We start from the raw sequence: 27965 nt of genomic DNA on the forward strand, positions 1-27965 counted from the left end.
TCTGACTGTACCCAGTGCTTGTATAAACAAACAAACAAACAAACAAACAAACAAACAAACAAATAAATAAATAACTCTTTAAAAAAAAATGGGTGTACAAGTTGCCCTGTGTCTGTCCTCCACTGTATCCACATCCAGGGCTCGTGGGGCAGAAAACTGCCTCAACCCACGAGGAGCTGAGCACACACGGCTTCAATGCACAGATGCTCTCAAGGAGCCTCCTCTGTGTGGTCCTGAGTCATGTGATGAGATGCTGACGTCACGCTGCTTCTGTGATGGAAGAGACTTTTTGGGGCCTTGATTGGGAGGCAATTTAATTTTCATGTGGACGGAATGGAAACAGTGTCCAGAAGGTCTGCTGTGTAGTTTTCGATTTTCCACCAATTCTGTGATACACAGGAGGGGAGACAGTCTCCCCCCCTGCCCCGCTGTGAGTGTGTCTGACTTGCTGGCTCTTCTTCATGAGGAGAATGAAGCAGAAGGGATGCGCCACATCAGAGTCAGGCTCACAGGAGCTGAGACTTCCTGCCCGGGCCCCCCCGCCGTCACTCTCTGGGGTGACTCCCTGCACACGGTGGACCCTTAGCTAAGGGGATGCAAATAGGACAAGGACCTGGTGGTTTTCTCCAGGAGTCACATGCATGAGCTCTGAGGCAGATCCTTCCATGCTGATCACGACCGTTCAGATCCGCAAACATCTTGTCCCCATCGCAGCCTCGTGGGACCCAGAGCAGGAGCCTCTGAGTGAGGCCCCTCTTGAGGACTCCCCCCCAGAGACTGTGCCAGATGCCATATGCCAGATCTATGTGGTTTAGCTGCTAAGTTTGAAGTGATTTGGTACAAACTGTTACTGGAACCAGCTGTCTCAGTGGTGGGAGCGGCAGGACAGTGGTGTTTTCCACCTGCTGCTCCACCACAAGGCAGATGTGGCAGTTGCTCCTCATAGCCCAATAACTGCCCTTTGTAATGGGCCATCAGGTGTGAGCTGTGAGCTTATTGGTGCTAACTGTTCCCATCAGACTTGTGGGTAAAAGGATAAAAGCCAGGGTTGGAGGGATATGAGGAGTCCCCCCACCAGCCCAAGAAAGGAGATGAGGACCCCAGCCCAGAGAGGACAAGGAAGCCCCCGAAAAAGGAGAGATGATGCCAGAAGCCCCTAAAGAAAAGAAGATGGTTACAGCCTCCAAAGAAAGAGGACAAGAAGCACCAGCAGCCGCCCTCTGAGGAGGGAGAGAAGACAAAGTACTCTGTCATGGGCTGGGCCTCGTTCCTGGCATCTCAAAGAGCTGTTTGTTGCTGGTGTAACCCAACCACTCACAAAGAGCTGTAACACTGGGCGTCTCTGACACCGCCTCTGCGGGACCAGTCGTGGCCATCACTACTGGCCGGTGCTGTCCAGGGCCCCTGGTGACCAGTGGCGACCATCATTGATGCTCCCTGGGTGAGGGAGCAGCCACTTGTGGGTACAGTGAGCTCTTTGTTTCCCCTGTTTGTAAATAAACCCCACAGTGTTTGATCCTGGAGCCTGAGGTCTCTTGCAATTGTGTGCGCGGTTGAGACCCACAGACAGTGACCTGTCCTCTTATCGGGCACTGTCCTTTGTTGGTCTGTAGTTCTTGGTTTTGGTTTTTGGCCTTTTGGCCTTTTGGGGCTTTGTTTGTTCCCAGGTCTCAGAGCCTGGGCAGGAGGTTGCTGTTCCTTCCATCCGGCCTCCTACCCTGTGGCCTCTTCGTGGCCCTCTCTGCCCCTGCTTCAAACCACTAGAAAATTCAGGCAATAAAGTTTTCAGTGGCTGTTTTCTCACAAGAAATAGTGGAGGCCAGAGCAGCTGGAGTGACAGTCAAGGTCCTGATAGAAATAAGGTGTCAAACAAAAATTCTATGTCCGCTGGAAGTGTCCTTCAAAATACAGGTGATAAAAAAAATTATTTTTACTATTTTTAGATTCCATTTAATTTTGCTGCTCATTTCTTTTTCTTCACGCAATGCCCAGAGTGGTGTCTGCAGGGTCACAGCACAGAGGGGCTGTCCGCAGCCTAGAGCTGTGAGCGGGGCTGACTCTGACCCGCCTGCAGTGAGTGGGGCCCTGGAGCCCCAGAATCAGCCCCCAGGGCTGGTCCTCCAGGGTGGCTCAGGCCTTGCTCTGCCCTCATCTTGACTCCCTGAATCTCCCTGAACCCCCAGCATTGGGGAATTGAGGGGGGATGTTCTGGAATAGGAGGGCGGCCTCCCCTTAACTGTCTTTCTCCCCATCTTTCTGCCATCCACCACATCGAGAGAGAACATGTAAGACCTTTCATGGAAAGGAAATTAAATACAATTAGGGTACAACAAAGAAAAGGGAAAGAATAAAGTTTCCAAACCAAGCACCCAAAGTTACTCATCCCCTCGTGGGTAAATGTTCAGCTAAACAGGGTTGGCCCAGAGCAGGGCCTGAAGGCCTGTCACAGTCTAGAGCACCTTCCCTCGGGGAACCATAGAAAAGGGTCAGAGACAGGCAAGTCTGGAAGGAAAAGAGAAAAATCAAGATAAAAGCTCCCATTGTCACCTCCTTGTGATCTCTCACCCACATCTGTGTCACCCAGTCCAGGACCAAGAAGCACATGCAGCTTCTTCACGTGTCTCTCTGCTCCACGTGCCTCCCCCAGGTCTCCTCTTGGCTCTTTCCTTTCTTCACTCTCCTTCCCAGCTGCTTCTCCTCCCTGCTCAGCTCCACCCTCCCTTGGGTGGGACAGGGAACCTGGAACCTCCCCTTTCCTTGTTACAGTCCTCTCCATCACCAGCATGTGCGTGTGTGTGTGTGACACCAGCCCTGCAAGGACAGGCAAGGCCCCGGATGTGTGCAGTTCCCTGGGCAGTCACAGGCCACCACTGCTGCATCCCCCCAGAGGGAACACGCTCCCAGCCCCCCAGTGAGAGCCCGTGTCACCCACACAGACCTTCCCCTCACTGTGTCCCCCATGCTGCCCCTTCCCTGCCCGGTCCTCTCTGGCTTCCCACTGCACCCCTTTCCACCTCTGTCCCCTAAAGTCCTCATTTCCATCCTCTGCTCTCTTTTCCAGGAGTCTCCCCATCTTCCTAGCCAGAGTCCTGGGGCTCTCCTATGCCCCTCCCCTCCTCCAAAGGATGGAGAATGTGAGGTGATTCCCAGGAGGAGGGGCTTTCGTCCTTGGAAGCAGAAGCAGAAACAAATTACAGGGACCCTGGAATCTAAGTTTCCATCCCAACAGACTGAGGCAGCCTATATATTTGGGGATTTGCCCAGAGCTTAGGACCCAATTGTTATGTCCCGGAGACCTGGTTATCTCCTAAGTCCAAAGTCACCAACTGGCTAGGAAATATGACACTTAAATGGACACAATGAACAAGGACAGTTTGTTTAATAAGTGGTGCTGGGAAAACTGGACTACCACATGCAAAAGAATGAATCTAGACCACTACCTCTCACCAGGCACAAAAATCAACTCAAAATGGATAAAAGATCTGGACATAAGAAACCATAAATTATATAGAATACAGGTAAAACACTATAAAACATATGTCTCAGTAACATCTTTAAGACTCATCACCCAAAGCAAAGAAAGTGAAGGAAAAGATAAACACCTGGGATTACAGCAAACTGAAAAGCTTCTGTACAGGAAAAGAGACATTAACCAAAACAGAGAGACACCCCACTGTTTGGGTGAAAATTTTTGCACTCCGTACAACTGATAAGGGACTGATCACAAAGATATACAAAGAGTTGATGAGACTCAACAAAAACAAAGTAAACAATTCAGTCAAGAAATGGGCAGAAGTCGGCCTCCCTGGTGGCACAAACTGTGAAGCTATCCGTAGCCTCTGCACCACGAGTTCGATCCCCGGCCAGGGAGCTACCCACATGGTGCAGCAGACCTCTCCTGACTGGCCCACTGCTCCCCTCAGCATTGTATTTGACTCAATCTGCTGTTCTGCTCCCCACTCTTGTCTCTGGTGAATCCTCTCACCCCGCGCACCTATGGCCTGTACCCCAGTTCTTGTATGCATGAATAAATAGATCATTAAAAAATTAACATGTAAAATATATGTAAAATATATAAATAAATTTTAAAAAATGAAAACAAAAAACAGCAACAAACTGACACAGGATTTGGGCGCCCCCTTGTGTGCAGATCCCTAACCTGCTGCTGGGAGAGAGCCTGGGGCAGGTCTTGGGGAGCTCCGGTCTCCTGTGCTCAGCCCTGTGGCCACACGGGGGCGCTGCGCGGTGTTCGGATTCCATTTGAGCCGCCAGGACTTGGAGATGTCTGAGGTGGGCAGAGTTGGGGGTCCTGGAGGGTGGCGTCTTGGGGGTGAGATGCTCTGTGAGGAGTCAGAGCAGCAGGGCTCAGAGGAGAGGAGACTCGGGAGCCTGCCCTGGGTGTGAGGTTTCCAGCTTTTCTCCCCAATACCCCTCTCTCCAGTCATTGAATAACAAAACCTGGGAAAACAGGAAAGTAGATAGTTTTTTCCTTCTACAACCTATTAAGTGTTGAGGGTAGTTTAAAGAAAAATTTAAAGAATGCTGTTAGATTTACAGAAAAGTTGCAAAGGTAGTAGGTTCTGTAAGGGGGAGAGAATGTCCTGAACCAGAGCCACAAATAGGTTTTATGGCCCCCACCCCCACCCCAGACCAAAGAGATCCAAGATACCAAGGGCTACAAATCCCACCAAGGACTCCAGAAGAAGAAAACAAACAACCCAATCAAAACAAGAGCTAGGGCCACCCCTGATGGTGCAGCTGTTGAGTGCTGGATTGCGAAGATGCCCACAGCCTCTGCAGCGCGGGTTCCATCTCTGGCCGCAGGTGAGGGTCCCACATGTAGCGCAGACCTCTCCTGCCTCGCCCGCTGCTCCCCTCAGCAGTGTATTTCGTCTGTCTGCCTGTTCTATTCCCTGCTCTGGCTCTGGTGAATTCTCTCACCCTCCCACACTTCTGACTGTACGCAGTGCTTGTATAAATAAATAAATCTTTAAAAAAAATAAAAATAAAAATAAAACAAGAGCTTCTCTAAAGAAGACACATATGTGGTCAATACGTACATGGATAAATGTTTGTCATCATTGCTGTCAGGAAAATGCCAATTGAAACAACGAGATACCCCCTCACACTTGTGACAATGACCCAGTATAGGGGGAGGAGGAAAAGGAACTCTGGTACATTGTGGGTGGGGATGGTGACTTATCCTGTTAGCAGGCAGAACAAGGGGTTCCCCAGATCCTCAAACTTGATCAATCTAAGTAGGTACTGTCATTGGTTATATAAAGACAAAACATACCATGGTGTGTAAGACCTTTAATAGAAAAGAAAGATAATATAATTCATGGGCAATAGAGAAAGAGAAGATAAAGAATATAGTTAAAATAATTTCCAAATGAAACACCCCAAGCTCCATCCCCTCCTGGGTAATGCCCAGCCAAAGAGGGTTGGCCCAAAGCAGGACTGCTGAGACCCAAAAGCCTGCCACAGTCTAAGGCACCCCTGGTGGGCACTCCCAGAAAAGTGGCAGGAAGGACCAGGAAAGTCTGGAAGGACAACAGCAAAATCAAAATCCACAGCAAGATAAAGGCTGCCATCGTCAGCCTCCCCTGGATCTCTCATCCACGTCTTTGTCTCTTTCACATGTCTCTTTCCATGTCCCGCAGGTCCCCAGCACCAGCCCAAAGCTCAGAAGCCAGCGTGGTTTCTTCTTCACATGTCCCCCTGCTCTATGTGCCTCCTCCAGTCTCCTTTCCCCACCTCGTTGCTTCTGCCTCTTCTTTAGCTTCTCTCCCTGGTGGGCTCCACCCTTCCTTGGGTGGGGCAGGAAAACTGGAATCTTCCTTTCCTATGGAGACCACACTGTTACAGTCCCGCCCCTGTGGAGAACAGAATGAAGGCTTCTCAAAATATTCAAAATACACCTTCCACAGGGTCAAGCATTCGATTCCTTGGTATTTATCCAAAGGAGGTAAAAACACTAATTCCAAAGGCTATGTGCCTGCTCTGTTCACTGCAGCACTGTGCACAATAACCAACTGTGGAAACAACCTAAGTGCCCAACGACAGATGAGTGGACAAAGGAGAGGTGGTAGGTAGACGCAATGGAATACTACTCAGCTGTGAAATAGATAAAGCCTTGAATTTGCAAAACATGGATAGATCAGGAGGGAATTATGTTTTTTATTTTATTTTTTATAGAGGCATGTTTATTTATTTATTTGTTTGTTTGTTTGTTTGTTTTTGTTTATACAAGCACTGGGTACAGTCAGAAGCGCGGGAGGGTGAGAGAATTCACCAGAGCCAGAGCGGGGAACAGAGCAGGCAGAAGGACCGAAGTACACTGCTGAGGGGAGCAGCGGGCGGCAGGAGAGGTCTGCGCGCCATGTGGGACCCTCCTCCGGTGGCCGGGGAGCAGCCAGGGATCGAACCGGCGCGGCAGAGGCCGCGGGCAGCTTCGCAACCCAGCGCTCAACTGCTGTGCCACCGGGGAGGCCCTCAGGAGGGAATTATGGTAAGTGAAATATGTTTGAAGGAGAAAGTCAAATACTACACAACTTCATATGTGGAATATAAAGAACCAAAGCAGGGACAGATGACACTAAACCAAAACAAACTCTAGAACTAAGACTGGAGAATTGACCCTATGGGTAAGGGAGGGTGAGAGCAGGATACAAAGAGGGAAGAGGGCCTCATGGTCTATGGTGGAGCACTGTGGGTGCCCTCAGGTGGCTGTGATGTGGTAACAAACATCTGAGAAGGGTGACCCTGTGCCTCTGGACACATGCAGTGTGTAAACTCATGTTGCCTCAATAGAAATAATACAATAATGAGGAAAAAAAGAAAATTTAAAAAAAAGGTAAATTGTCTCCATCCATCACTGACCTCAGGACTTTGCCTTCGCCTCCTCACTGTCATGCAGGCTGAGGGGCTGGTTTCCAACAAGGTCAGAGGCAGGACGAGCAGGGACTCCTTGGGCTGCTCAGACACCGCTGAGTAGAGACACTGCAGAGAGGGCGGCTCTGAGGGGACCAGAGACAAAGGGTCAGAGTAACCCCAGTGCTGAGTGAGGATCTGGCTTCCAAGGAGAGGGGAGTATGTGTGTCTGTGTGTGTGTGAGACAGGAGAGACAGGGCACACAACATAGACACACATCAAGCCCAGCATAAATGAATTCAAATCCCACCAAGAGCCAAGAATGTCAGGCAACAACTCGATGGCAAAACTTCCATCAAGAACTTCCATCAAAAAGAAACATAAAAATCACGCGATAATATCAATAGATGCTGAGAAAGCTTTCGACAAAGTGCAACACCCATTCATGATAAAAGCCCTTGAAATTCTTGGGATACAAGGAACATTCCTCAACATCATAAAGGCCATCTATGACAAGCCAACAGCCAGTATCATTCTCAATGGTGAAAAGCTGAAAGCAATTCCATTAAGATCTGGAACAAGACAAGGATGTCCACTCTCACCACTGCTTTTCAATATAATACTGGAAGTCCTAGCCAGAGCAATAAGACAAGAGAAAGACATACAAGGAATCCAAATAAGGAAGGAAGAAGTAAAACTATCACTATTCACAGATTATATGATAACATACATAAAGAACCCCAAAATCCCACAGAAAAACTAATCAAATTAATCATTCAGTTTAGTAAAGTAGCAGGATACAAAATCAACACACAAAAATCAGGAGTCTACCTATACACAAACAATAAATCTGAAGAAGAAGAAATCAAGAAAACCATCCCTTTTATTATTGAAACAAAAAAAGTCAAATGCCTGGAAGAAACCAAACAAAAGAGGTAAAGGCTCTATACAAAGAAAACTATAAAACATTGTTAAAAATAAATAGAAGAAGATACAAAGAAATGGAAAGACATCCCCTACTCACGGATTGGAAGAATTAACATTATCAAAATGGCCATCCTACCAAAAGCAATTTACAGATTCTAATGCTATTCCAATAAAAATTTCAATGACATTCTTCAAAGAAATAGAGCAAATATTGATGAAATTCATATGGAGTCACCAAAAACCCTGAATAGGCAAAGCTCTCCTGAAAAAAAAAAGAAGGGAATGGAGGCATCACAAGCCCAGACTTCAAAGTATACTACAAAGCCATAATGATCAAAACTGCATTGGTATTGGAACAAGAACAGACACACAGACCAATGGAACCAAATAGAAAATCCAGAAATAAACCCACAGATTTATGGTCAACTAATCTTTAACAAAGTAGCATGGAATATACATTGGAGAAAAGAAAGTTTGTTTAATAAATGGTGCTGGGAAAACAGGGTTGCTACGTGCAAAAGAATGAAGCTTGACTACTACCTCACACCATACACAAAAACTAACTCAAAATGGATTAAAGAACTAGACATAAGACTTGAAACCATAAAATATATAGAAGAAAATATAGACGAAACACTACATGATATGCACATCAAAGACATCTTTACAGACACATCACCCAAAGCAGTGATAGTGAAGGCAAAGATAAACAGCTGGGACTACATCAAATTAAAGAGCTTCTTTGCAGTCAAAGAGACAGTAACCAAAACAAAGAGACTCCCAACAGATTGGGTGAAAATTTTTGCACACAACACTAATGCTAAAGGACTGATCACAAAAATCTACAAAGAGCTGATGAGACTCAACAAAAACAAAGTAAATAACCCAGACAAAAAAATGGGCAGAAGAACTGTCCATTTCTTTTAACAGTGAAAAAAAACTTCTCCAAAGAGAAAATGCAAATGGCCAACAGGCATATAAGAAAATGTTTAACATCTCTTGTAATCATGGAAATGCAAATCAAAAGTGCAATGGGATACCATCTTATACTAATGAGAATGTCACATATTAAAAAAACTAGTAACAGGGCCTCCCCAGGGGCGCAAGGGGTTAAGTACCGCACTATGAAGCAATCAGCAGCCTCTGCAGCACCAATCTGAATCCACAGCCTCTGCAGCATAAGTTCAATCCCTGGCCAGTCAGAGAAAAACCCACATAGTGAAGCAGGCCTCTCCTGGCTCGCCTGCTACTCCCCTCAGCAGTGTACTTTAGTCAGTCTGCCTGTTCTTTTTGCCACTCTGTCTCTGGTGAATCCTCTCACCCCCTGCATCTCTGGCCTGCCCCCGCTCTTGTATGCATAAATTAATAAATCTTAAAAAAAAAAAAACCTAGCAACAGCAATTGTTGGCAAGGATGTGGAGAAAAAGGAACTCTCCCACACTGCTGGTGGGAGTACAAAACACTTTTAAAAGAAATAGGAGAAGACATCAAAATGGCCACTCTACCAAAACCAATTTACAGATTCAGTGCAATTCCAATAAAAATCTCAATGACCTTCTTCAAAGAAATGGAACAAATATTGATGAAATTCATATGGAACCACAAAAACAAAAAATCAAAAACTCAAATAGTGAAAGCTCTCTTGACTAGCAAGGAGGAGAATAGAGACATTATATTCCTAGACTCCAAACTATACTACAAAGTGTTATAATAAAAGCAGCATAGCATTGAAACAATAACAGACACACACACCAATAGAATCAAAAGGAAAACCCAGAAATAAAACCACACTAATGTATGACAAAGGGACAAAAAATATACAGCGGAGTAAGGAAAGCCTCATCAGCAAATGCTGCTGGGAAAACAGAGGACTGTCACATGCAGAAGAATGAAATGAGATTACTACCTAACACCACATGAAAAAAATCAACTCAAAATGAATGAGACTTGAATGTAATTCCTGAAACCATAAAACTCGATAGAAGAAACATTGGCAAAACTCTCTGTGACATAAACATCAGAAGCATCTTTGAGGATTTCTCTCCAGAAACATAGAAAATAAAGGAGAAGAGAAACAACTGGGCCTACATCAACCAAAAAGTTTCTATACAGCCAAAGATAGTCACTAAAATGAAGAGACACCAGATTTAATGGGAGAAAAATTTGCACATCGTACTACTGATAAGGGACTGATATAAAATATCTACAAAAACCTAACACAACTCAACAAAACCAATCAAACAACCCGTTTATAAAATGGGCATAAGAGCTAAAAAGACACTTCTCCAAAGAGGAAATACAAATGGCCAGTAGGAATAAGACAAAATGTTCAACGTCACTTATAATCAGGGAAATGGAAATCAAAACCACAATGAGATACCACCTTACACCTGTGAGAAAGGCACATATTTAAAAAAAAAAAAAACAACAAAGCTGGGAACAACAAATGGTGATGAGGATGTGTGGAGAAAAAAGCTGTCTTCTTACACTGCTAGTGGGAATATGAACGCGTGCAACCACTATGGAAAGCTGCGTGGGGTTTCCTCAAATTATTAAAAACGGATCTATTTTATTTATTTTATGACCCAGCAATTCCACTCCTATGAACTACCCAAAATGCAAAAATTCTATATCAAAAGGAAGCCTGCACTCCTGTGTTTCTTGCAGCACTCTTTACAATAGCTGAGATATGAAAATTACCCAAATGTGCCAAAACAGAGGAATGGATTAAAAAGTTATAGTATATTTACACAATAGAATACTACTCCACAATCAAAAAGATAAACTCATGCCATTTGTGGCAAAATGGATGGAGCTAGAAGGGATTATACTAAGCAAAATAAGTCAGAAAGAAAAGAATATAAATATCATTTGGCTTCACTTATACGTGGACTACAGAGAAATCGAACAAAGGGACAGGAAAAAGACAAAACATACAAGCTGGCCATAAATCTAAGGCATTCAGCAGGGGTTGGGGAAACAGGGTCAAAACAGGGGAAGCAAGAGCACAGGGGACTGTGATGATGGATCACTTGGTGGGGGAGCTATGGGGACTATGCCTGAGAGGAAAAATCAAATACTGTACAAAAATTAACAGTGTAAGAAAATAAGTAAATATTTAATATTTTTTTTGTTTTAAAAGAAGTGCAAGGAGTCAGTCTAAGACAGACCACCAGCCTCTGCAGATTCTTGCACTGGGGAGGGCGCCCTGGCCAGATAGTAGTTTTGTTAGACATTGAAGTCCTCTGGCCCCAGGCTTATGTCCAGATACTATGATTCTGCCCAGCTGGGAGGCCTGGGGCTGCCATCTATGGGGCCCTGCGAACTCCTCCCCTGACCCTTAATCCCTAGGTCAATATTGAAAATGAAAAAGTTGCTTTGATTCCAGGATCACCAGTCCTTTAACTTAAGAGTCAGGAGCGCAGGGAGTGAGGCCTGAGGAACCCAGAGGGCATCTCTTGGCCCAGGAAGGGGACTAAGAGAGAAGATACCAGGTTCTGGCTCCCAGGTATGGAGAGGGGGGAGGGGGCCACTCTCCGGGCTCCAAAAGGTGGGTGGTCTCACCCTGGGCACCTTGGGTATGGGGTGTGGACACCTGCCCTGGAGCGAGGGGATGGGGAGACACATTCCCTTTTAGGGAGAAGTGAGTCAGCAGTCACTGGCCCTTCTCCTGGCTGATCCCCTTGTGGCCACCTCAGACTCTAGTTCCTTCCACCCCTGCCCTCTGTGCTCCAGAACATGGAGTCCAAGGCCTGGGCCACTGCTCCTGGTGTAGGGGCTCCTGGTGCCTGAGACGGTGTCCACGACCTGAAGGCTGTGAGCTGAGATGGACTCAGACTGGGCTGTGAGGTCCCAGCACAGGGAGGGGCTGTCCCCAGCAGGAAACATAGGCCTTGGGCTCCCTCTCTCTGGGCTCCTTGATTCTCCCTGTCACCCCAGCATAAGGGCACTTTGCTCTGCAAGAGGGAGCACTAAATTACCCCCTTTATCTTCCTTTCCCTTTCTTCCCTGTGTGTTTGAATTATACCATCTGTCTATGCATGGAGAAGGCCTTACACTTAAGTACAGTTTCCCAGCTGATCACAGAGCAGCCTCTGTGTAGTTACAGCCCAAATGACAGCAGAGACTCTCCCAGCCCCAGCCAGAGCCCCTGGGCCTCTCCCCACTCAGACCAGCCCTCCCACTAAGCTGACCCTTCCCTGGCTCCTCCCCCTCCACTCCTGTCAGCCTCCCTCCCCTAAAGCCCCTATTTCCTCTCTCTCCTCACTCCTCCAGGAGCCTCCCCACTTCCTAGCCCATGACCCTGGGGGTCTCTCCTCCTGGCCCTCTTCCAGACTAGCCTAGGGATGGAGGGATTAGTGTTGATTCCCTGGAGGAGGAGACTTCATCCCTGGAGTCAGCAGCTGGAACAAGTGACAGGGACTCTGGGTCAAGGTGTCATCCCAGGAGACTGAGGGCACCTGGTATGTTTGTGGGGCCCACCCTGGCCTTTAGAGTCAGCTGTTATGGCCTGGGGATCTGCGCCTGCCTGAACCAAAGTCTGTGGTGATTAGTTGACAAGGACCATCATGTCAGCGTGTATTAGGAAACAAAACCGCAGCTGCATGGGGCTCCCCGTTGTGTGCACAGCCCTGTCCTTCTGGGAGACCCTGAGAACCTGGGAGATCACAGGGTTCTCGCCTCTGCCCTCAGCCCCGTGGCCACACGGGGGCGCTGCGGCGCTGTCCTAGTCTGGCAGCCAGGGGAGAGGCTGGGTGTGTGTGCCTCAGGCTGAGAGGGTGAGCTGGGGCTGAGCATCACTGGGGGGAGGGGGTGAGATGCCCTGTGAGCAGCCCTGGCACCAGGCTGCGGTGGGGGAGTGGAGGAGGAGAGGATGCTCTGGAGCTGCCCTGTGTCCGAGGCGCCATCTTCTCTCCCCACAGCCTCTCTCTGCAGCTCCTTGATGACAACACCCTGGAGACTGCAAAGCAGATACCTGTTCCTTTCCTGAGGGCTACATTCTCATGTTTTTATTTTTAAATAATGTATGTAAAAATTGGTACAAGATTCCTGTATATCCCACAACATTTTCTCTGTTAACATGGGTATCTCTATCTTATCTGTACAGCTAATGGGGCAATAGTCACATGTTATGAATAATCCCTATACCGGATTTGGGTGTCATTAGTGTTTCTTTTGACTTTTCCAGGCTCCCATCCTGATACCACATTAAGTCCCAGTCCTGTCTCCAGAGGCGCCTCTGGCTGAGTCAGTCTCTCAGACTCTCCCTGGTTTTGATGGACTTGGCATTTAGGGGAGCACTGCTCAGGTGTGTTGTAGAAGTGCCCTCAAGTTGAGTTTGGTTGACTGGGATGATGGGGTTGGGGGGAAAAATAGAAACTGCTGAGAATGAAGGGCCCTTCTCAGCATGGCACCCTGGAGAGTCACCTGCACCTGCTCCTCTCTGGTGATGTCACCCTCCCCCCCTCCCAGCTGAGGTCAGGTCTCTTCTTCCTCCCTGGGAAGATCTTTCTTTCCTGTGTCGCTTTCCACACAGCAGTCATTGGAAGGCATAACTATGTGGAGCCTACACTTACGGGGTGCTCTGCTATAAACATTTGTGTGCAGGTTTTGTGTGAGCAAGTTTTCAAGTGAGTTGGGTAAATACCCAGGAGAGTGATCAGCAGGTTTTAGGGTAAATGTGTGTTTCACTTAATAATAATTTGAAATTGCCAAATCTCTTCCACAGTGACTGTGTGATTTTGCATTTCCTCTGCAGTAAGTGGGGGTCCCTGTTGCTCCCCATTCTGGTCAGCACCGGGTGCACAGTGTCCCCTCTTATCTGAGTTTTCACTTTCCAAAACCTCAGTTTCCCAAAATTAACCTAGGTTCAAAGTTTTTTCATAATAAGATATTTAGAGAGAGATCACATTCACTTAAATTTTATTATAGTACATTGTTGTGATTTTGATAGTCCTGTTTTAAAGTTATTATTAATCACACTGTGCCTGATTTATAGAGTAAATGTATCATATGTATGTATGTATGTGCAGGGAAATCTTTGTGTATGGAGGGCTCCCTATTATTGGTGTTTCTGGTATCCACTGGGGGTCTTGTAATTCACCCAATGTGGATAAAGGGGGGCTGCTGTAGTAGCATTTGGATTTAGGCCATATAATAGGTGTGTATTGCGTGTCTTTGTTTTAATTTGCACTTGCATTTATATATGTCTTTCAGCATATGATGTTGAGCGTCTGTTCATATGTGTAGTCGCCATCAATATAGATTCCTTGGAAACTGTTCAGAGTTTTGCTCAATTTTAAAATGTTATCTGTGCTTTGTTGAATTTTAAGGGTTGCATGCATATTCTAAAGCAGGTATTATATTAGAGTCATATTTTGCAAATATTTTCTCCTGATCTCTGGCCCCAGCTCTTCTGCAGACCTAACACTTGCATCAATGCATACATAGGCTTTCCTGGGAAGAGAAATGAGGAGTTGCTGACTGCAGTGGGTTCAGAGTAGAGGAGACTTGGTTGACTGAGGATGATGTGACTTATGTAATTTGTGTATGTTCTTGAGTATTTATGAATCCTCTGGGTGTGTGTGCATGAATAACAAATATTAGTTATTATCAAAATCATTTATTTTTGGGCCTCCCTGGTGGCGCAAGGGGTTAAAACGCAACCTATGAGGATGTCTGCAGCCTCTGCAGCAAGAGTTTGATCCCCGGCCAGGGAGCTACCCACATGGCACAGCAAACCTCTCCTGACTTGCCCACTGCTCCCCTCAGCAGTGTATTTCAGTTAATCTGCCTGTTCTGTTCCCCACTCTGTCTGTGGTGAATCCTCTCACCACCCAGCACCTCTGGCCTGTACCCCAGTTTTTGTATGCATAAATAAATAAATCTTCAAAAAAATCATTCATTATCAAAAATAAATTGCACGACAGTCCCTGACACTATGAAACTCTTGGCAGATCCCCCTCAGTCACGTGTTCTCTGGCTCTGGCCCTCTACTCTAGGACCCGCCATCTTGTCACTGAATGATTTTGCCTTAGAATTTCCACCTGACCAAGGTGGGCTGGGTGGATGGACACACCTTCCCACTGAAAGAGCTAAAAACGTGAGATATGGGGGATACAAAACCATCTTCTTAAAAGCCTTAGTACTGACAATCTAGTAATAAACAGCCACACCCAGAAGGGAAGGGTGAGACTCTGCCTGGGCCCCACAGAGAACAGCTTCCTGAGGAGGGAGGAAGGGCTGAGAGGGCCCCACCCAGAGCAGACACGGAGCCCAGCCCCTCAGCTCTGGGCTGAGCCTGACAACCACCACCCAACGTCCCTTTCAAAATTTAGGAAGACCTGCCTTATTCTGCCTATGATGTGTGTGTGTATGTGGGGGAGTGTATGTATATACACACATGTATGTATTACATTTCTTAGGATATTCATGTGTGTTTACTATAAAAATACAAAATGTTATAAACAAAGCATTTTCAGACCAGAAGGGAGTGAAAAACACTATCAGCTGTTGTTAACAATGGGAAACAGAAAGGCATTGAAAGGAGGAGATGACCTCAAGTTTGGAAATGACCCATCATTGTCAACCTTCCATAGGCAGATCCAGCACCTGAGCCCAGAGGAGAAGGGCTGCACAGGAGGCAGCAGGAGGGAGAGAGCAGGGATGTGGACAGAGACCAACCTGTCCAGGATGAAGAGCTGTGGGGCCCTGGACAGGGAGGCTCAGGAAAGCAGGGAGCATCTCCTCAAGCCTGAGAGAAAGAATCTGGAGACAAAGTAAACCCAGTTTCTGATGACATAGCAAACACTTAAGTCACTTCTGCCATAATCCAAAGTACTGTGGCCCAAGAAAACTAATTTGTATGAGGTGAATTAGACCTTTTTTTTTGGGCGGAGGAGTTGGAGGGTACTACCATCTTTACTTGAAGAGATGAATGACAAAAGCTATCATTATTTAGATTTGATTAACCTGTACACACTTTCTAGAAAATGAATGTGAGCTGTCCCTTTATGAAATCAACTGACAGATGATAAATGATAGTAATTAGCTGCCTTGATAAAGTACAAGCTCCAAGTGAAAACCAGATAGTGGAAAATTGTGTCCCATCGCTGTAAACTTGACAACTTCCAGTAGCCACTTACTTTGGGGTCTTTGGAACATAAAACACATGATTTTCAAAAGTTGATTCTAGAATAATTAACATTAATATCATATAACCTAGTAGAACAATGCATCACTTTTACAAATCCATGTATTAATTCAAGATTAATAATCAGGAGAGGAGGGGGCCGGCAAAGTCCCAGGTATAGGGTGTGGTTCTCAGGGTCTCAGCCCTTTGGGCTGTGTCTGGGGTGGGTAAGGTGACTGTTGGGGATTCCCCATCTATGGGCAGTGTCTCTCCTCCCTCTCACAATCTGGCTCAAGCCCTCCTTCATACTGGCGACTCACCCTCAGGTCTCACTCCCCATTGCCTGGAGGGTCTCCAGATTAGCCAATTAGCATCACAGCTGCCCAGTCTGGACTCAAGAGTCTCCCCCAGACCCATAAGCACCAGTCATGAGGTCCCCAACTCTCCTGCTGCTGCTCTCAGGGGCCCTGGCCCTGACAGAGACCTGGGCTGGTGAGTGCAGGCTCTGGAGAGAAAAGGTCACTGAGAAGGGGGGAACCAGAGGAACCCTGGGTGGGGGGAAGACCCCAGAAAAGGCTCAATTCCCCCATCTCTGAACCTGTTGTGCCCCTTGACTCCACCCTGTCCTGACCCCTTTCTGCCCCTCCAGCCTCCCTCCTCTTTTTGCCCCATTGAGTCTCCAGCCTTCTTTTTTTTAAGATTCACTTATATATGCATGCAAGAACTGGGGTACACGCCAGAGGTGGGGCGCAGGGGCGAGAGGATACACCAGAGACACAGTGGGGAGCAGAACAGACAGATTGACTGAAATACACTGCTGAGGGGAGCAGTGGGTGAGACAGGAGAGGTCTGATGCTGCGCCATGTGGGCCGCTCCCTGGCCAGTCAGGGATCAAACTAGGGCTGCAGCGGCTGTGGGTGGCTTCATAGGTTGCTTCTTAACCCCTTGCGCCACCAGGGAGACCCGCTCACCCGCTGCCCCATTTCAATCTCAGGAGCCTCCTCGCCCCCTCCCCTCAAGGCCCATCTGGGGTGGGGGGGACCCGCGCGGGGAGGAGGGTCAGCCCGGGTCTCCCTCCCGCCCCCAGGCTCCCACTCCCTGAGGTTTTTCTCCACCGCGATGTCCCGGCCCGGCCTCGCGGAGCCCCGCTTCATCTCCGTGGCCTACGTGGACGACACGCAGTTCGGGCGGTTCGACAGCGACGCGGCGGAGCCGAGGATGGAGCCGCGGGCGCCCTGGGCGGAGCAGGAGGGGCCGGAGCACTGGGAGGGGAAGACGCCAACCACGAAGTGCAATGCACAGAAGTCCCCAGGGAACCTGCGCGCCCTGCGCTGGCTGCTACAACCAAAGCGAGCAGGGCGGGTAGGGGCGCGGTCACCGCCCCCATCCCCACAGATGGGCGGGGAACCCCAGATTTCCGTCAGGGCGTCACCCCAGGCAGGTGGACCCGCCCTTCCCTCCACCCAGGGACAGGCCCCAAGACGTTGAACTGCCGGGCTCCAGTGTTAGTTGAGGTTTATTCCGGCGGGGGATGGAGGGTGGGGGGTTGGGGGGGTGCGGGCGGGGTGACCGCGGGGTGACGCGGGGCGGGGACAGGATCCACACCCTCCAGGAGATGTTTGGCTTCCAAGTGGGGCCCCATGGGCGCCCCCTCTGTGGGAACCATCAGTCCGCCTTAGGCTCAGGTTACATGCCCTGAACTAGGACCTGTGCTGCTGTTACAAATGATGGGTCTCCCAGATGAGACTTAACAAGTTTGTCTTTCCTGTGTTTCTTGCAGTTCCCCCCTTGTTTGACAGGTTGTCTTTATGGCCAGGCCTCGCGGAGGAGCATGAACAAGTCATCAGCTATGGAAAAAAGCAAGCTGGCGCCCACTTTTCTCCATGCCCACCCCTTCGCGTGCCCCCTCCCCTTTGCCCATCTGCCCCTTTTTCCCCCTTTGTATAAATACCCCTGCCCTCTGCCAGAGAGCAGGACAGTGGTCTTTCAGACATGCGTCTGCTGCCCTCCTCATTTGTCCACGAATTAAACTACTTTCCTTTCCCTCAAACTCTTTCCTTTTATTGGCTTAGGGAAACTGAGGCTGGCGTTCAACATCACCTGCGCTCCTGGACCAAGGCGGACAGGGCGGCTCAGATCACTGGGGAATAAGTGGGAGGCAGCTGGAGCAGCTGAGCAATACACAAACTACCTGGAGGGTACTTCCATGGAGGGGCTGTGCAGTCACCTGGAGAACGGGAAGAAGGGGTAAGAGATAAGAGGAGCAGCAAGGTCTCCCAACCTCCCTCAGGCTGGCACCCCGCGGGGAGGATAGGGTGAGTCATGGTCACAGCAGCGCCCTCTCTCTGGTCAGGGGAGGAGGAGCCCCCCTGGGTTTCCTGACTCACCCTAATTTGCCTCACAGCAGTTAAGGAATCCAGTGTCTCCTGATCTTGAGGGGAGACCAGCCCTGAAATCACCCTTCAAGGAATATTTTGAACCTGGCAGCCCTTTTGGGAACCATCAGTTTTTCTCTCAGGGTCTTATTATTGATCTGAGGACATTTTTCTGATCTGACTCCTGCTTTTCTGAGCCCCCAGGTCAGGAGCAAAAGTCTGTGCTCTTCTCCTTAGTGAACTGCATCCTCTCATCAAGAGCTGTCACCCTAATTCTAGAACTTTCTAAGGAATAAGAGATTTTCCCAGACCAGGCTGGTTTCTAGATTTTGTGCTTCCTCTTCTAAACCCACTGTCCTGTCCATTCTCAGAATGGTCACATGAGGGTTTTTCAGGGCCCATGAGGGAAAATCCCAGAGTGTTGTGGAAGTTCTCACCCTTCTTCCCAGTGGCCCCAAGGATACACATGACCCACCACCCCACCTCTGACCAGAAGGTCACCCTGAGGTGCTGGGCCCTGGGATTCTATCCTGAGGACATCACCCTGACCTGGCAGTGAGAATGGGAGGACCTGACCCAGGACACGGAATTGGTGGAGACCAGGCCTGGGAGGAATGGAACCTTCCAGAAGTGGGCAGCTGTTGTGGTGCCTTCTGGAGAGGAGCAGAGATACACGTGCTATGTGCAGCTGCTGGAACCCCGAGTGCTGGCTTGGGGTAAGGAGGGAACATGAGCACAGAGCTTCTCGGGATCAGGAGCCCTTCTGGAGCCCTTCAGAGCATCAGATGGAGGCCTGGGGTCAGAGTCCCCTTCCCTTCCCTTCCAGTGCCCCCTCCTCAGCCCACTGTCCCTACTGACTCCACCGACTCCACCGATGTCCTCCATGGACATCATTGCTGGCCTGGTTCTCCTTGGAGCTGTGCTCACTGGGGCTGCAGTGGCTGCAGCTGTGACATGGAGGAAAAAGCTCAGGTAGGGAAGGGATTGGGGGATCTTGTCCACTGGGGGCTTTCATGTCCCAGGGAGAACTTGCCCTACCTGGTATGGGAAGTACCACCCACACACTTGTGTTGCCCAGTCTGGAGCTGATTACCAACTGTGTTTTGTAAAGCATTTCTGAAAATGAATCACATTGTTCACCTTGATAATTCTGGTGAGGGGCCCTGATCCCAGCAAATGACAGAGGGGAAGGTCCCTGCTGAGGGCAGACGCAAGGGGGCAGTTGTTCCAGTCCCCTCTACTGGGGGATTCCTTTAGGACTTCATCGCCTGACTCCTCCTTGGTCTGAAGTGATGCGTTTTCCCACAGGTGGACAAGGAGGAAGCTACACCCAGGCTGCAGGTAAGTGTAGATCAGGACTTTGGTCCCTGAGCCCCTGGGGACAGTGTAGAAGGAGCCCACGGGGGAGAAGGAGCCCATCAGTCCCTTCTGTGGTCTCATCTCTCTATGGCTCTGACCAGGTTCTGTTTTGTTCTCCCCCAGGCAGTGACAGTGCCAAGGAATCTGATGTGTCTGTCACAGCTGCTAGAGGTGAGGAGGCCTGTGGTGGGAGGGCCTGGGGCAGAAAGGATGGGCCAGGTTATGGGGAAGCTGTGAGGGGGACATTCTGAGGATGCGGTGGACTACGGAGAATGTTGACACTTAATGTGTTTCTTTGAATTTTTTATGATCCTTTTCCTTCTCAGTGAGCCAGCTGCCTTGTGGGGGCTGAGTGATGCAGGATTTCTTCTCACCTCCACTTTGTAACTTCAAGATCCTCTGGTTTCCTTTGCTGCAAAGGGCTTGGAATGTGTCTCTGTTCTTAGTAGATAATGTGAGGAGGTGGGGAGACTGGCCCAGCCCTGCCCACAAGGCCTCTCTCCACACTGACCTGTGTCTCTCCCTGATGACTTTCCTGCTTCAGCAGAGGCAGCTTGGTCTGCGTCTACCCATCTTTGTGTTTTCCTCAGAATAGTAACTATTTCCCTCTTGAAATAATAATTGAGTTCTGAAATTACTTTTTGTAAGCTTGCTCAATGGGTTCGGTGGGCTAATAAAAATCATTTCCAAAATTTGAGATGGAATGGATGGGAAACCTTCCAGAATCACATGGTTGCTGGGCTGAATCTGGGCAGGTGGGGGTGGGAGAGGCTGTGAGGAGCTGAGGGGGATGGGGCCTGTGTCCAGTCAATGCTCAGTGCATCGTGGGCTTTGACGTGGTCTCTCCTCAGGGATCATCTCTCTGCTCCTTTGTCCTTGTCCTTCAGGAGCACCTGTCCCAGCAGGGCCTGTGATCACAGGGACTCAGACCCCACCTGGCCTTGTGCTGTCTTGTCTGGGCAGGGAGTGCTTGTGTGGCCGTGTCAGCCCGGGCTCAGCTCAGGGTCTAGCCTTCCTATGGATTCCTATTTGCGTCTTCTTCTTCCCTTTTTTTTTTTTTTTCCACTTTATGCCTATTCTCTTTGATGTCTAGAGACCAGGCCTTATGTCCTCTTGGTCCCTGTCTCTGACAGCAGCAGGAGCATCTGTCATTGTCCCCACAAGGCCTAGGGTGTCCCCTGCACACAGGAGTCTGGTGAGATGGATTTCCAGACTCATCTGATTTTTGGCCTCATTTAGGACTTTTTCCTGGATTATCCTTTCCATCTTTTCCAACGAAATCCTGGTATTACTAGAGAGGAGGATTTGATAATGTCGTTATGGATTTAGTTATGTTCCTGATAGTTTTCTATTTTTCTCTACAGCTTCTCCCTGTAACCCTGCCCTTAAATGTGGTAACCCCAGTGCTGGTGCTAATCGCGACTCACGGGTCGATGGAGTCAGTTACGTTCATAGTTGGCTGAAAAATAGGACCCATGAGCCTAGGAACCCGGGCCTCCCTGGTAGACCAGGGGTAAGTCTCAGCGCTATCACCTCTACACCCCGAGTTCAATAACCAGCCAGGGAGCTACCCACTTATGGTGCAGCAGACCTCTCCTGTTTCGCCCGCTGCTCCCCTCAGCAGTGTATTTCAGTCAGTCTGCCTGTTCTGCTCCTTACTCTGTCTCTGGTGAATCCACTCACCAACCCCACCCTGCATTTCTGACCTACACCCCAGTTCTTTATGTAAAAATAAATCTTAAAAAAAAAAAGAACGCCTTTTCAAAGGAAATACACCTGTGTAATGTACCACAATAGTAAGACACGTTCTCTAGAACAGGGAGGTGCTCTACACTGATGACACACCAGATAACTGATAACTGTTGCACCAGATGTGTGACTGACTATTTATGCAACTAGGAAAACTCAATAAATTAAAAACATGCACAACTTGTGGCCTGTGGAGAGTGTGTCCTAGTGGGGAGGGGAGACTGGGGACTGTGTGACAGCAGATCAGACAGTAACCCATGTGTGTCTGGTTAGAAGTGGGTAAGGGCTGTGGGAAGGTGACAAGATGGTTTTCTTCCCAGCGTGGTCAGTGTGGGTCTCACTGAAGTGACCTTTGAGAAAAAGTTTGATGGACACATTGCCCACAAGCATGTGATGTTCAGGGAAGTTCAGTCCAGGCAGTACACCCTCCAGTGCAGATGCCCGAGCAGGAATGTGTCTGTGCGACTGACATGAGCAAGGAGGCCAAGGGCTGAGCAGAGGCCAATGGAGATGGGATCTGTGTGCACCCACATCATTCAGGCCTGAGGATGTTGGGAGGATTTGACTCTCTGAGTAAGATGTGGGGTGACAAGACCTTCTGAGCAGATAGACACCTGTGGGACTTCTCTCTAGTAGCCTGAGTCTGGCTGCTGTGCAGCATCAAAAGGTGAGAGGTGGGAAGAGAAATGGAGGAAACCAGTGCAGGTCCCAGGACAGAAAGATTGGTGGCTTCGCTAGGGTGTGTGCAGGGAAAAAATAGGAAGTGATAGGACTGTGCATAGTTAGACATGGACTTTATAGTGTTTCCTACTCCTGGGTTATGAGAAAGGGGTCAAGGATGACACCCAGTGTCTCAGACTGTGCAGGCAGAGAGGTGGAGCCTCAGTGACATGGGGAAGACCTCAAAAGAACCATATGTGTGCATCGCAGGCATTCAATTTAGCAAAGTTGAATCAGATCCATTAGAATTGAAAGTGATGTTGGCAGTTGAACAGACAAGTCTGGGGCACAGGTGAAATGTTTGAGGTAAGAAATAGATCTGGGAGGTGATGTGATGTAAATGATATTTAAAGCCTTTAGCATGTAAGGGTCACCCAGAAAGTGATGACTAAGCAAGAGAAAGGAGCAGAATTGAACCCCAGATTCCATAGTGATGAGCAATTAGAGCAGACACCCCCCAGAGCCGACAGCACAGTCTGATCCTACATGGAAAAGACACGGAGACCAGGGAATCCCCACTTCAGTGAGCACAGGAGTCACCTGGACCCTTGTGAAGACTCAGAAGGTCTAGCACTGGGCTTGAGAATCTGTTATTTGGCCCCTCCCCGACCCTAGGGATGGAGAATGTAGGGCCAATGCTCAGGAAGAGGCACTTTCATCCTTGGAAGCAGTAAGAAATAACAGGGACTCTGGAGTCCAAGTTCCCATGCAAAGAGATTGAGGGAAACTGGGGATCCAGAACTGGGGGAGCAACTGTTATGACCTAGACATCTGGCTCTTCCCTCAGGCCTGTACACAGTTACCCACTAGGGAGTCAATTTGAGGACCCTTAAAGTGACAGTGGGCCTGTCTTGCTACTGGGAGCCCAGAGAGATTGGGGAGGGCCTGGCTAAGCAGGAGAAAGGGCAGCTCTGGTCTCCTGTGCTTAGCCCTGTGGCCACACGGGGGTCCTTCCACACTGTTGCATTGTGGATTCAGGTTGAGGTGCCAGTACGGGGCAGGGCCTGATTTGGGCAGAGTTGGGGGTCCTGGAGGGCGGTGTCCTGGGGCAGAGATTCTCTGTGAGGAGTCAGAGAAGCAGGACTCAGAGGAGAGGAGACTCCAGAGCCTGCCTTGGGTATGAGGTTTCCAGCTTTCCCCCCCAGAACGCCTCTCTCCAGTCCCTTGAAAGCAATACCTGGAAAACTGAGAAGTTCATCATTTTTCCATCTATAACCTATAACTTTGTCGAGGGCTATTTTTTTTAAATGTTGTTTTAATTAAAAATTTAATTTAAACCAACATTTTAAAAAACACTGCCAGATTTACAGAAACATGGCAAAGGTAGTAGAGTTCCTATATAACCCACATCATTTCTAAATTGTTGACATCTCACGTGACCACAGTGCATTTGAGCAGCTAAGGAAGTAATATGGATGCACTTTCACTAAACTCTGCGCTTTATTTGCCTTTAATTAATTTTCCTAATGATCTTTTCATGCTCTGACATCCCACCCAGGACACCACATAAAGTTCCAACCACGTCTCCTTAGTTGCTCTGGCTAACAGTTTCTCAAACTTTCCTCTTCTGATGACACCTGTGAGCAGAGCTGCTCAGGCACAATGGCCTCCATTAGAGGCCCTTCTCCAGCAGCACATCAAGTGCACAAATACCCACTTTTATTTTTGTTTTCTTTAATTATTGTTGTCTTTGGGAAGAAGTCATTATGGGCAGCTCATACTTAGTGGGGGTTCTGCTATAAACATTTATTTGCATGCAAAGTTTGTGGGTTTGGTTTTCTTTGTTGTTTTTTAAATATAAGTTTTCAGATTAGTTGGGTAAATAGCAAGGACAGTGCTCACTGGACTGTATGGTTGGTCTGTGTTTGGCTTTAAAAGTAATGTCAGACCCTCTCTAGTGACTGGGTCATCCTATCCTGCCAGCAGTAATGAGGGGTCCTGTGCTGCAGTCAGCACTGGGAGTTGCCCATTTTAGGGGCAATTTTGCTTTCCAATAAGCATGCAGTGGTATCACTGTTGTTTTTAGTCTGTCTTTCTCTACTAATCTGTGGTATTGAGCATCACTGTTATTTGGCATCTGTATCCTTCAATGGTGAAGTTTTTTGTCCATTGTTTGCATTGAATCATTTCTGCCGCAGACCAGCTTTCAGCAAAATGTTGGGTCAGAAGTCCTTGAAAGGAACAGATGGCCTAGGTGGGGTGTAAAAGAACTGAGGGGAAGTGAATGAGATAGAATGAGGAGACACTGACACTTGGTGAGGTGCTAGTATCTTCTCCTGAGGGGCTCAGCAGGTTCTTTATTTATAATTTTTTAGCAAGCAGTGAGATTACATTATCATATGCATAGAAACAAAGCAGAAACAATCAGTGCATCTCTTTTTCCATAGACTTTTGGCCACTATGTGCTCTCAGCAAGAAGGCAACCTTCAAGGTTAATGAAAAACTAAGCCTTACACTAAAACTCATTGTTTCAGCTAAGCAATAACCTAAGACAGTGGATAGCCGCCAGTACATCCCTATCAGCTGAAGCCTAAGCAAGAAAAGACTTTTTTTTATTCCCATGGCCTTCAGCCTGAGACTGGTTGTTACTCAGCTATCAGAACTTTTTCTACCTAGAAACTCCTTAACTCAAATAGCTTCATTTAAGAACTTTCCCAAAAAACTTCTTTAAAAAAGCAAAAGAAGAACTTACTATAATTGTTGTGCTGGGTTGCTTGTCAGGCATGTTCATGTATAACAAACTCTTTCCCATTGTCAGGTGGGCCAAATTGTTTAATAACTAATTTCTAAACAGATAATTTTCCATGCCATTTACTTACAGTATGCTAATACACATAATTTATTGCCTAATGTACTTTCTGAAAAATTTTTCTCTTTTTATGACCAAGAACAAAAAGCGAAGGGATGTTAAATCTTCAGCCCCATGGTGTGAGGCACAAGGAATCTTCAGCCCCACGGTGTGAGGCCCTTTACCTTCGGCCCCACGGTGTGAGGCCCTTTAACTTAGCTGCTTGCCAGTATCTTATCTGGCTGGGGCAATAAGGCCCCTGCAGCACATTTCTTTTCTTATTGTTGGATTGTAATGTTAGGGGGAAAAGAATGTCCTAATGCTAATTCCATACAGGCTTTGTGGACTCCACCCCCACCCCAGGCCAAAGCCAAAGACACTGGGAACTCCAAATCCCATCACCACCAAAGGGAAGGTGGCTGGGACCTGAGGTGGGGTTAAGCAGCCAGGTTGGTATAAAGCCAGACACGTGGGCTTTGGAGGGGTCCCCCATTTTGACTCTCTGCCAGCTCGCAGCGTCTGGCCAGCTCGGAGAGTGCTTTTTGGGTTTCCAGGTCGGCGGATCGGGTAGGACGCATTAAAGACTTTATTTCCCTATTTTCTCCCTGAGTTGTACATTTTCCTTATTTCCTTTTCCCTTGTAAATGAACCTTTTATTAATCTTTTGTGTGTGCCTGTAGTGGAGTATTAATAAGTCCCTTGTAAGCACGCTGGTGAGGACCCACACAGCCAGGCAACCCGTTCAATATCGGGGCTGCCCTATAACAATAACACTACATTTATATCAGTTATAGACACAAGTCCTTTATCAGACACATGATCTGATTTGCAATAATTTCTCCCACTCTGTGTCTTACACTCTCATACTTATGTAACAGACAGGGTGGTCCCCAGGAAAGGGGGAGGTTCCCTGCCCCTCCCAAGGGAGGGTGGAGCTGAGCAGGGAGAGGAGAAGCTGCAGAAGAGACTGAGGAAGGAAGCAGGATGGAGCCAGGAGACCTGGAGGAGGCGCATGGAGCCTAGAGACACGTGAAGAAACTGCGCTTGTCTTTTGGTCGTGGACTGGGTGACACAGATGTGGGTGAGACCCGTGGGGAGGTGACCATGGCAGCTTTTATCTTGATGTTGATTTTGCTCTTTTCCTTCCGGGCTTGTCTGGTTGTTTGTGACCCTTTTCTGTGGGTCCCCACTGGAAGGTGCTTTAGACTTGTGGCAGGCTTTGGGGCCTTGTTCTGGGCTGATCCCATTTGGATGGACTTTTACCCGCGAGGGGACGGGTAACTCTGGGTGCTTCATTTAGAAACTAGACTCTTTGCCTTTCCTGTATTGTTTCCTAGTTTTATTAAAGTTCCTTCCCATTAAAGTCTCCTATGTTTTGTGTTGATGAGGCGGATGGCAGAACCCATTTAGAATAGGCAGGTTTGCGGGGCTTGGGCTGCCCCTCTCCCAGTCCTATAACACTTATACAATAGTATACACTAGTGACTAGATACAGGCATAGATATATTTTTCTGGAAAGAGAAATAATAAATCGTGTTGCAACCCAGCCGCAGCAGTCTGGATGTCAGGGGTTCCTGAAGGATGGGAAGGCAGCGGCGCAATTGTAGAGAAAATGGTAAGGGAGGGGGAAGGGAGAATGAGGAGACGCAGACACTTGATCAGGGTGCAGGCATCATCCTGCTGAGGGTCTCAGCAGCCCTTTATTTATACTAAGCAAATCGTGAGTGCACAAGCATAAGGTAGGAAGGTAACAATCATCACATGTTCCTTTTCAGGAGCCGCCAAGGGTCTGTTTGCCTTCCGGCAGAGGTGTAACATTTATTATTCTTTGTCTTAAAGAAGGCACAGTTGCTAAACTAATGTTTTCAAAATAGTTATTTACTTTCAACAATTCAACAGTTATTGTGTTACTAGCAAAAAGCCTATGTGTCTGCAACTAACATTTCTAAGTTTGCCATGGCGAATGATTAACTAAGGGCTAGAGGAAACAAAGGGCAGGAAGTTACCTGGGGGAAGGGGACAAAGAGATTATTTCTAACTAACCTATAAAGTTTAGACTAACATATAACTAATTGATTAAAGTAAAAAACAGAAGGCTTTTATATAGAAATCATCATCTATAGTATATTGTTTTAATATTGATTTGATATTAAGGAACCAAGTGCAGCAGGGGGCATTGTTGCCCCAGCCAGATAGGATACTGACAAGCAGCTAAGAGAAAGGGCCTCACACCTTGGGGCTGAAGATCTGGCATTCCTTTGCTTTTTGTTCTTGGTCATAGAGAGAGAAAAATTGATCAGAAAGTACATTAGGCAGTAAATTATATGTATCAGCATACTATAAGTAAATGGCACAGAAAATTATCTGTTTAGAAATTAGTTGTTGGGCGGTTTGGCCCACTTGACAATGGGAGATGGTTTGTTGAACATGCCTGACAAGCATTACAATACAATAATTATAGTAGGTCCTTCTTTTGCCTTCTCTTGAAGTTTCTTGGGAAAGTTTTTAAATGAAGTTGAGACACAGGGCAAGCTAGGGTTATTAGGCAGTTTCAGGGACAGTGCAGGAGGGGACCTCTGAAGACTTTAAGGAGGCTTCAGAGATAAGGACAACCAAGGGAATGTAACCAATTCCACTAGGAAAAACAAACATCTCAGGACCACGGACAATATTGTTAACGATGGTCACCTGGTTTTCTTCAGGTGATAAAGGGAGGCAGAGACTAGAGAAATGGAGAGTGGTTTAATTTATGGACAACTTAGAAGGGCAGCTGTTTAACTTCAATGCAGGGATGCCCATCCAGAAGACTGGGCCATAAAGGTAAAGATGTAACAAATGGGGAAAGAAAAAGCTGTTAGATAAGGAATGTGAAGATCTCCCACTCAGTAGCAAATTAAGTGAGACAGCCGAGAACTAACCAATCACAAAGAGACTGGTGGAGTTTTAGAATAATGAGGGAAAAAGGTATATATTCCCTGAGACACAACTCCACTTTGACTTTCTTGCCCCTCCCAGACCTCGTTCCCTGGCCTGGGAGTCCCAC

The sequence above is a fragment of the Talpa europaea genome, assembly GCF_964194135.1.
Source record: "Talpa europaea genome assembly, chromosome: 2".
NCBI classification, from domain to species: Eukaryota; Metazoa; Chordata; class Mammalia; order Eulipotyphla; family Talpidae; genus Talpa; species Talpa europaea.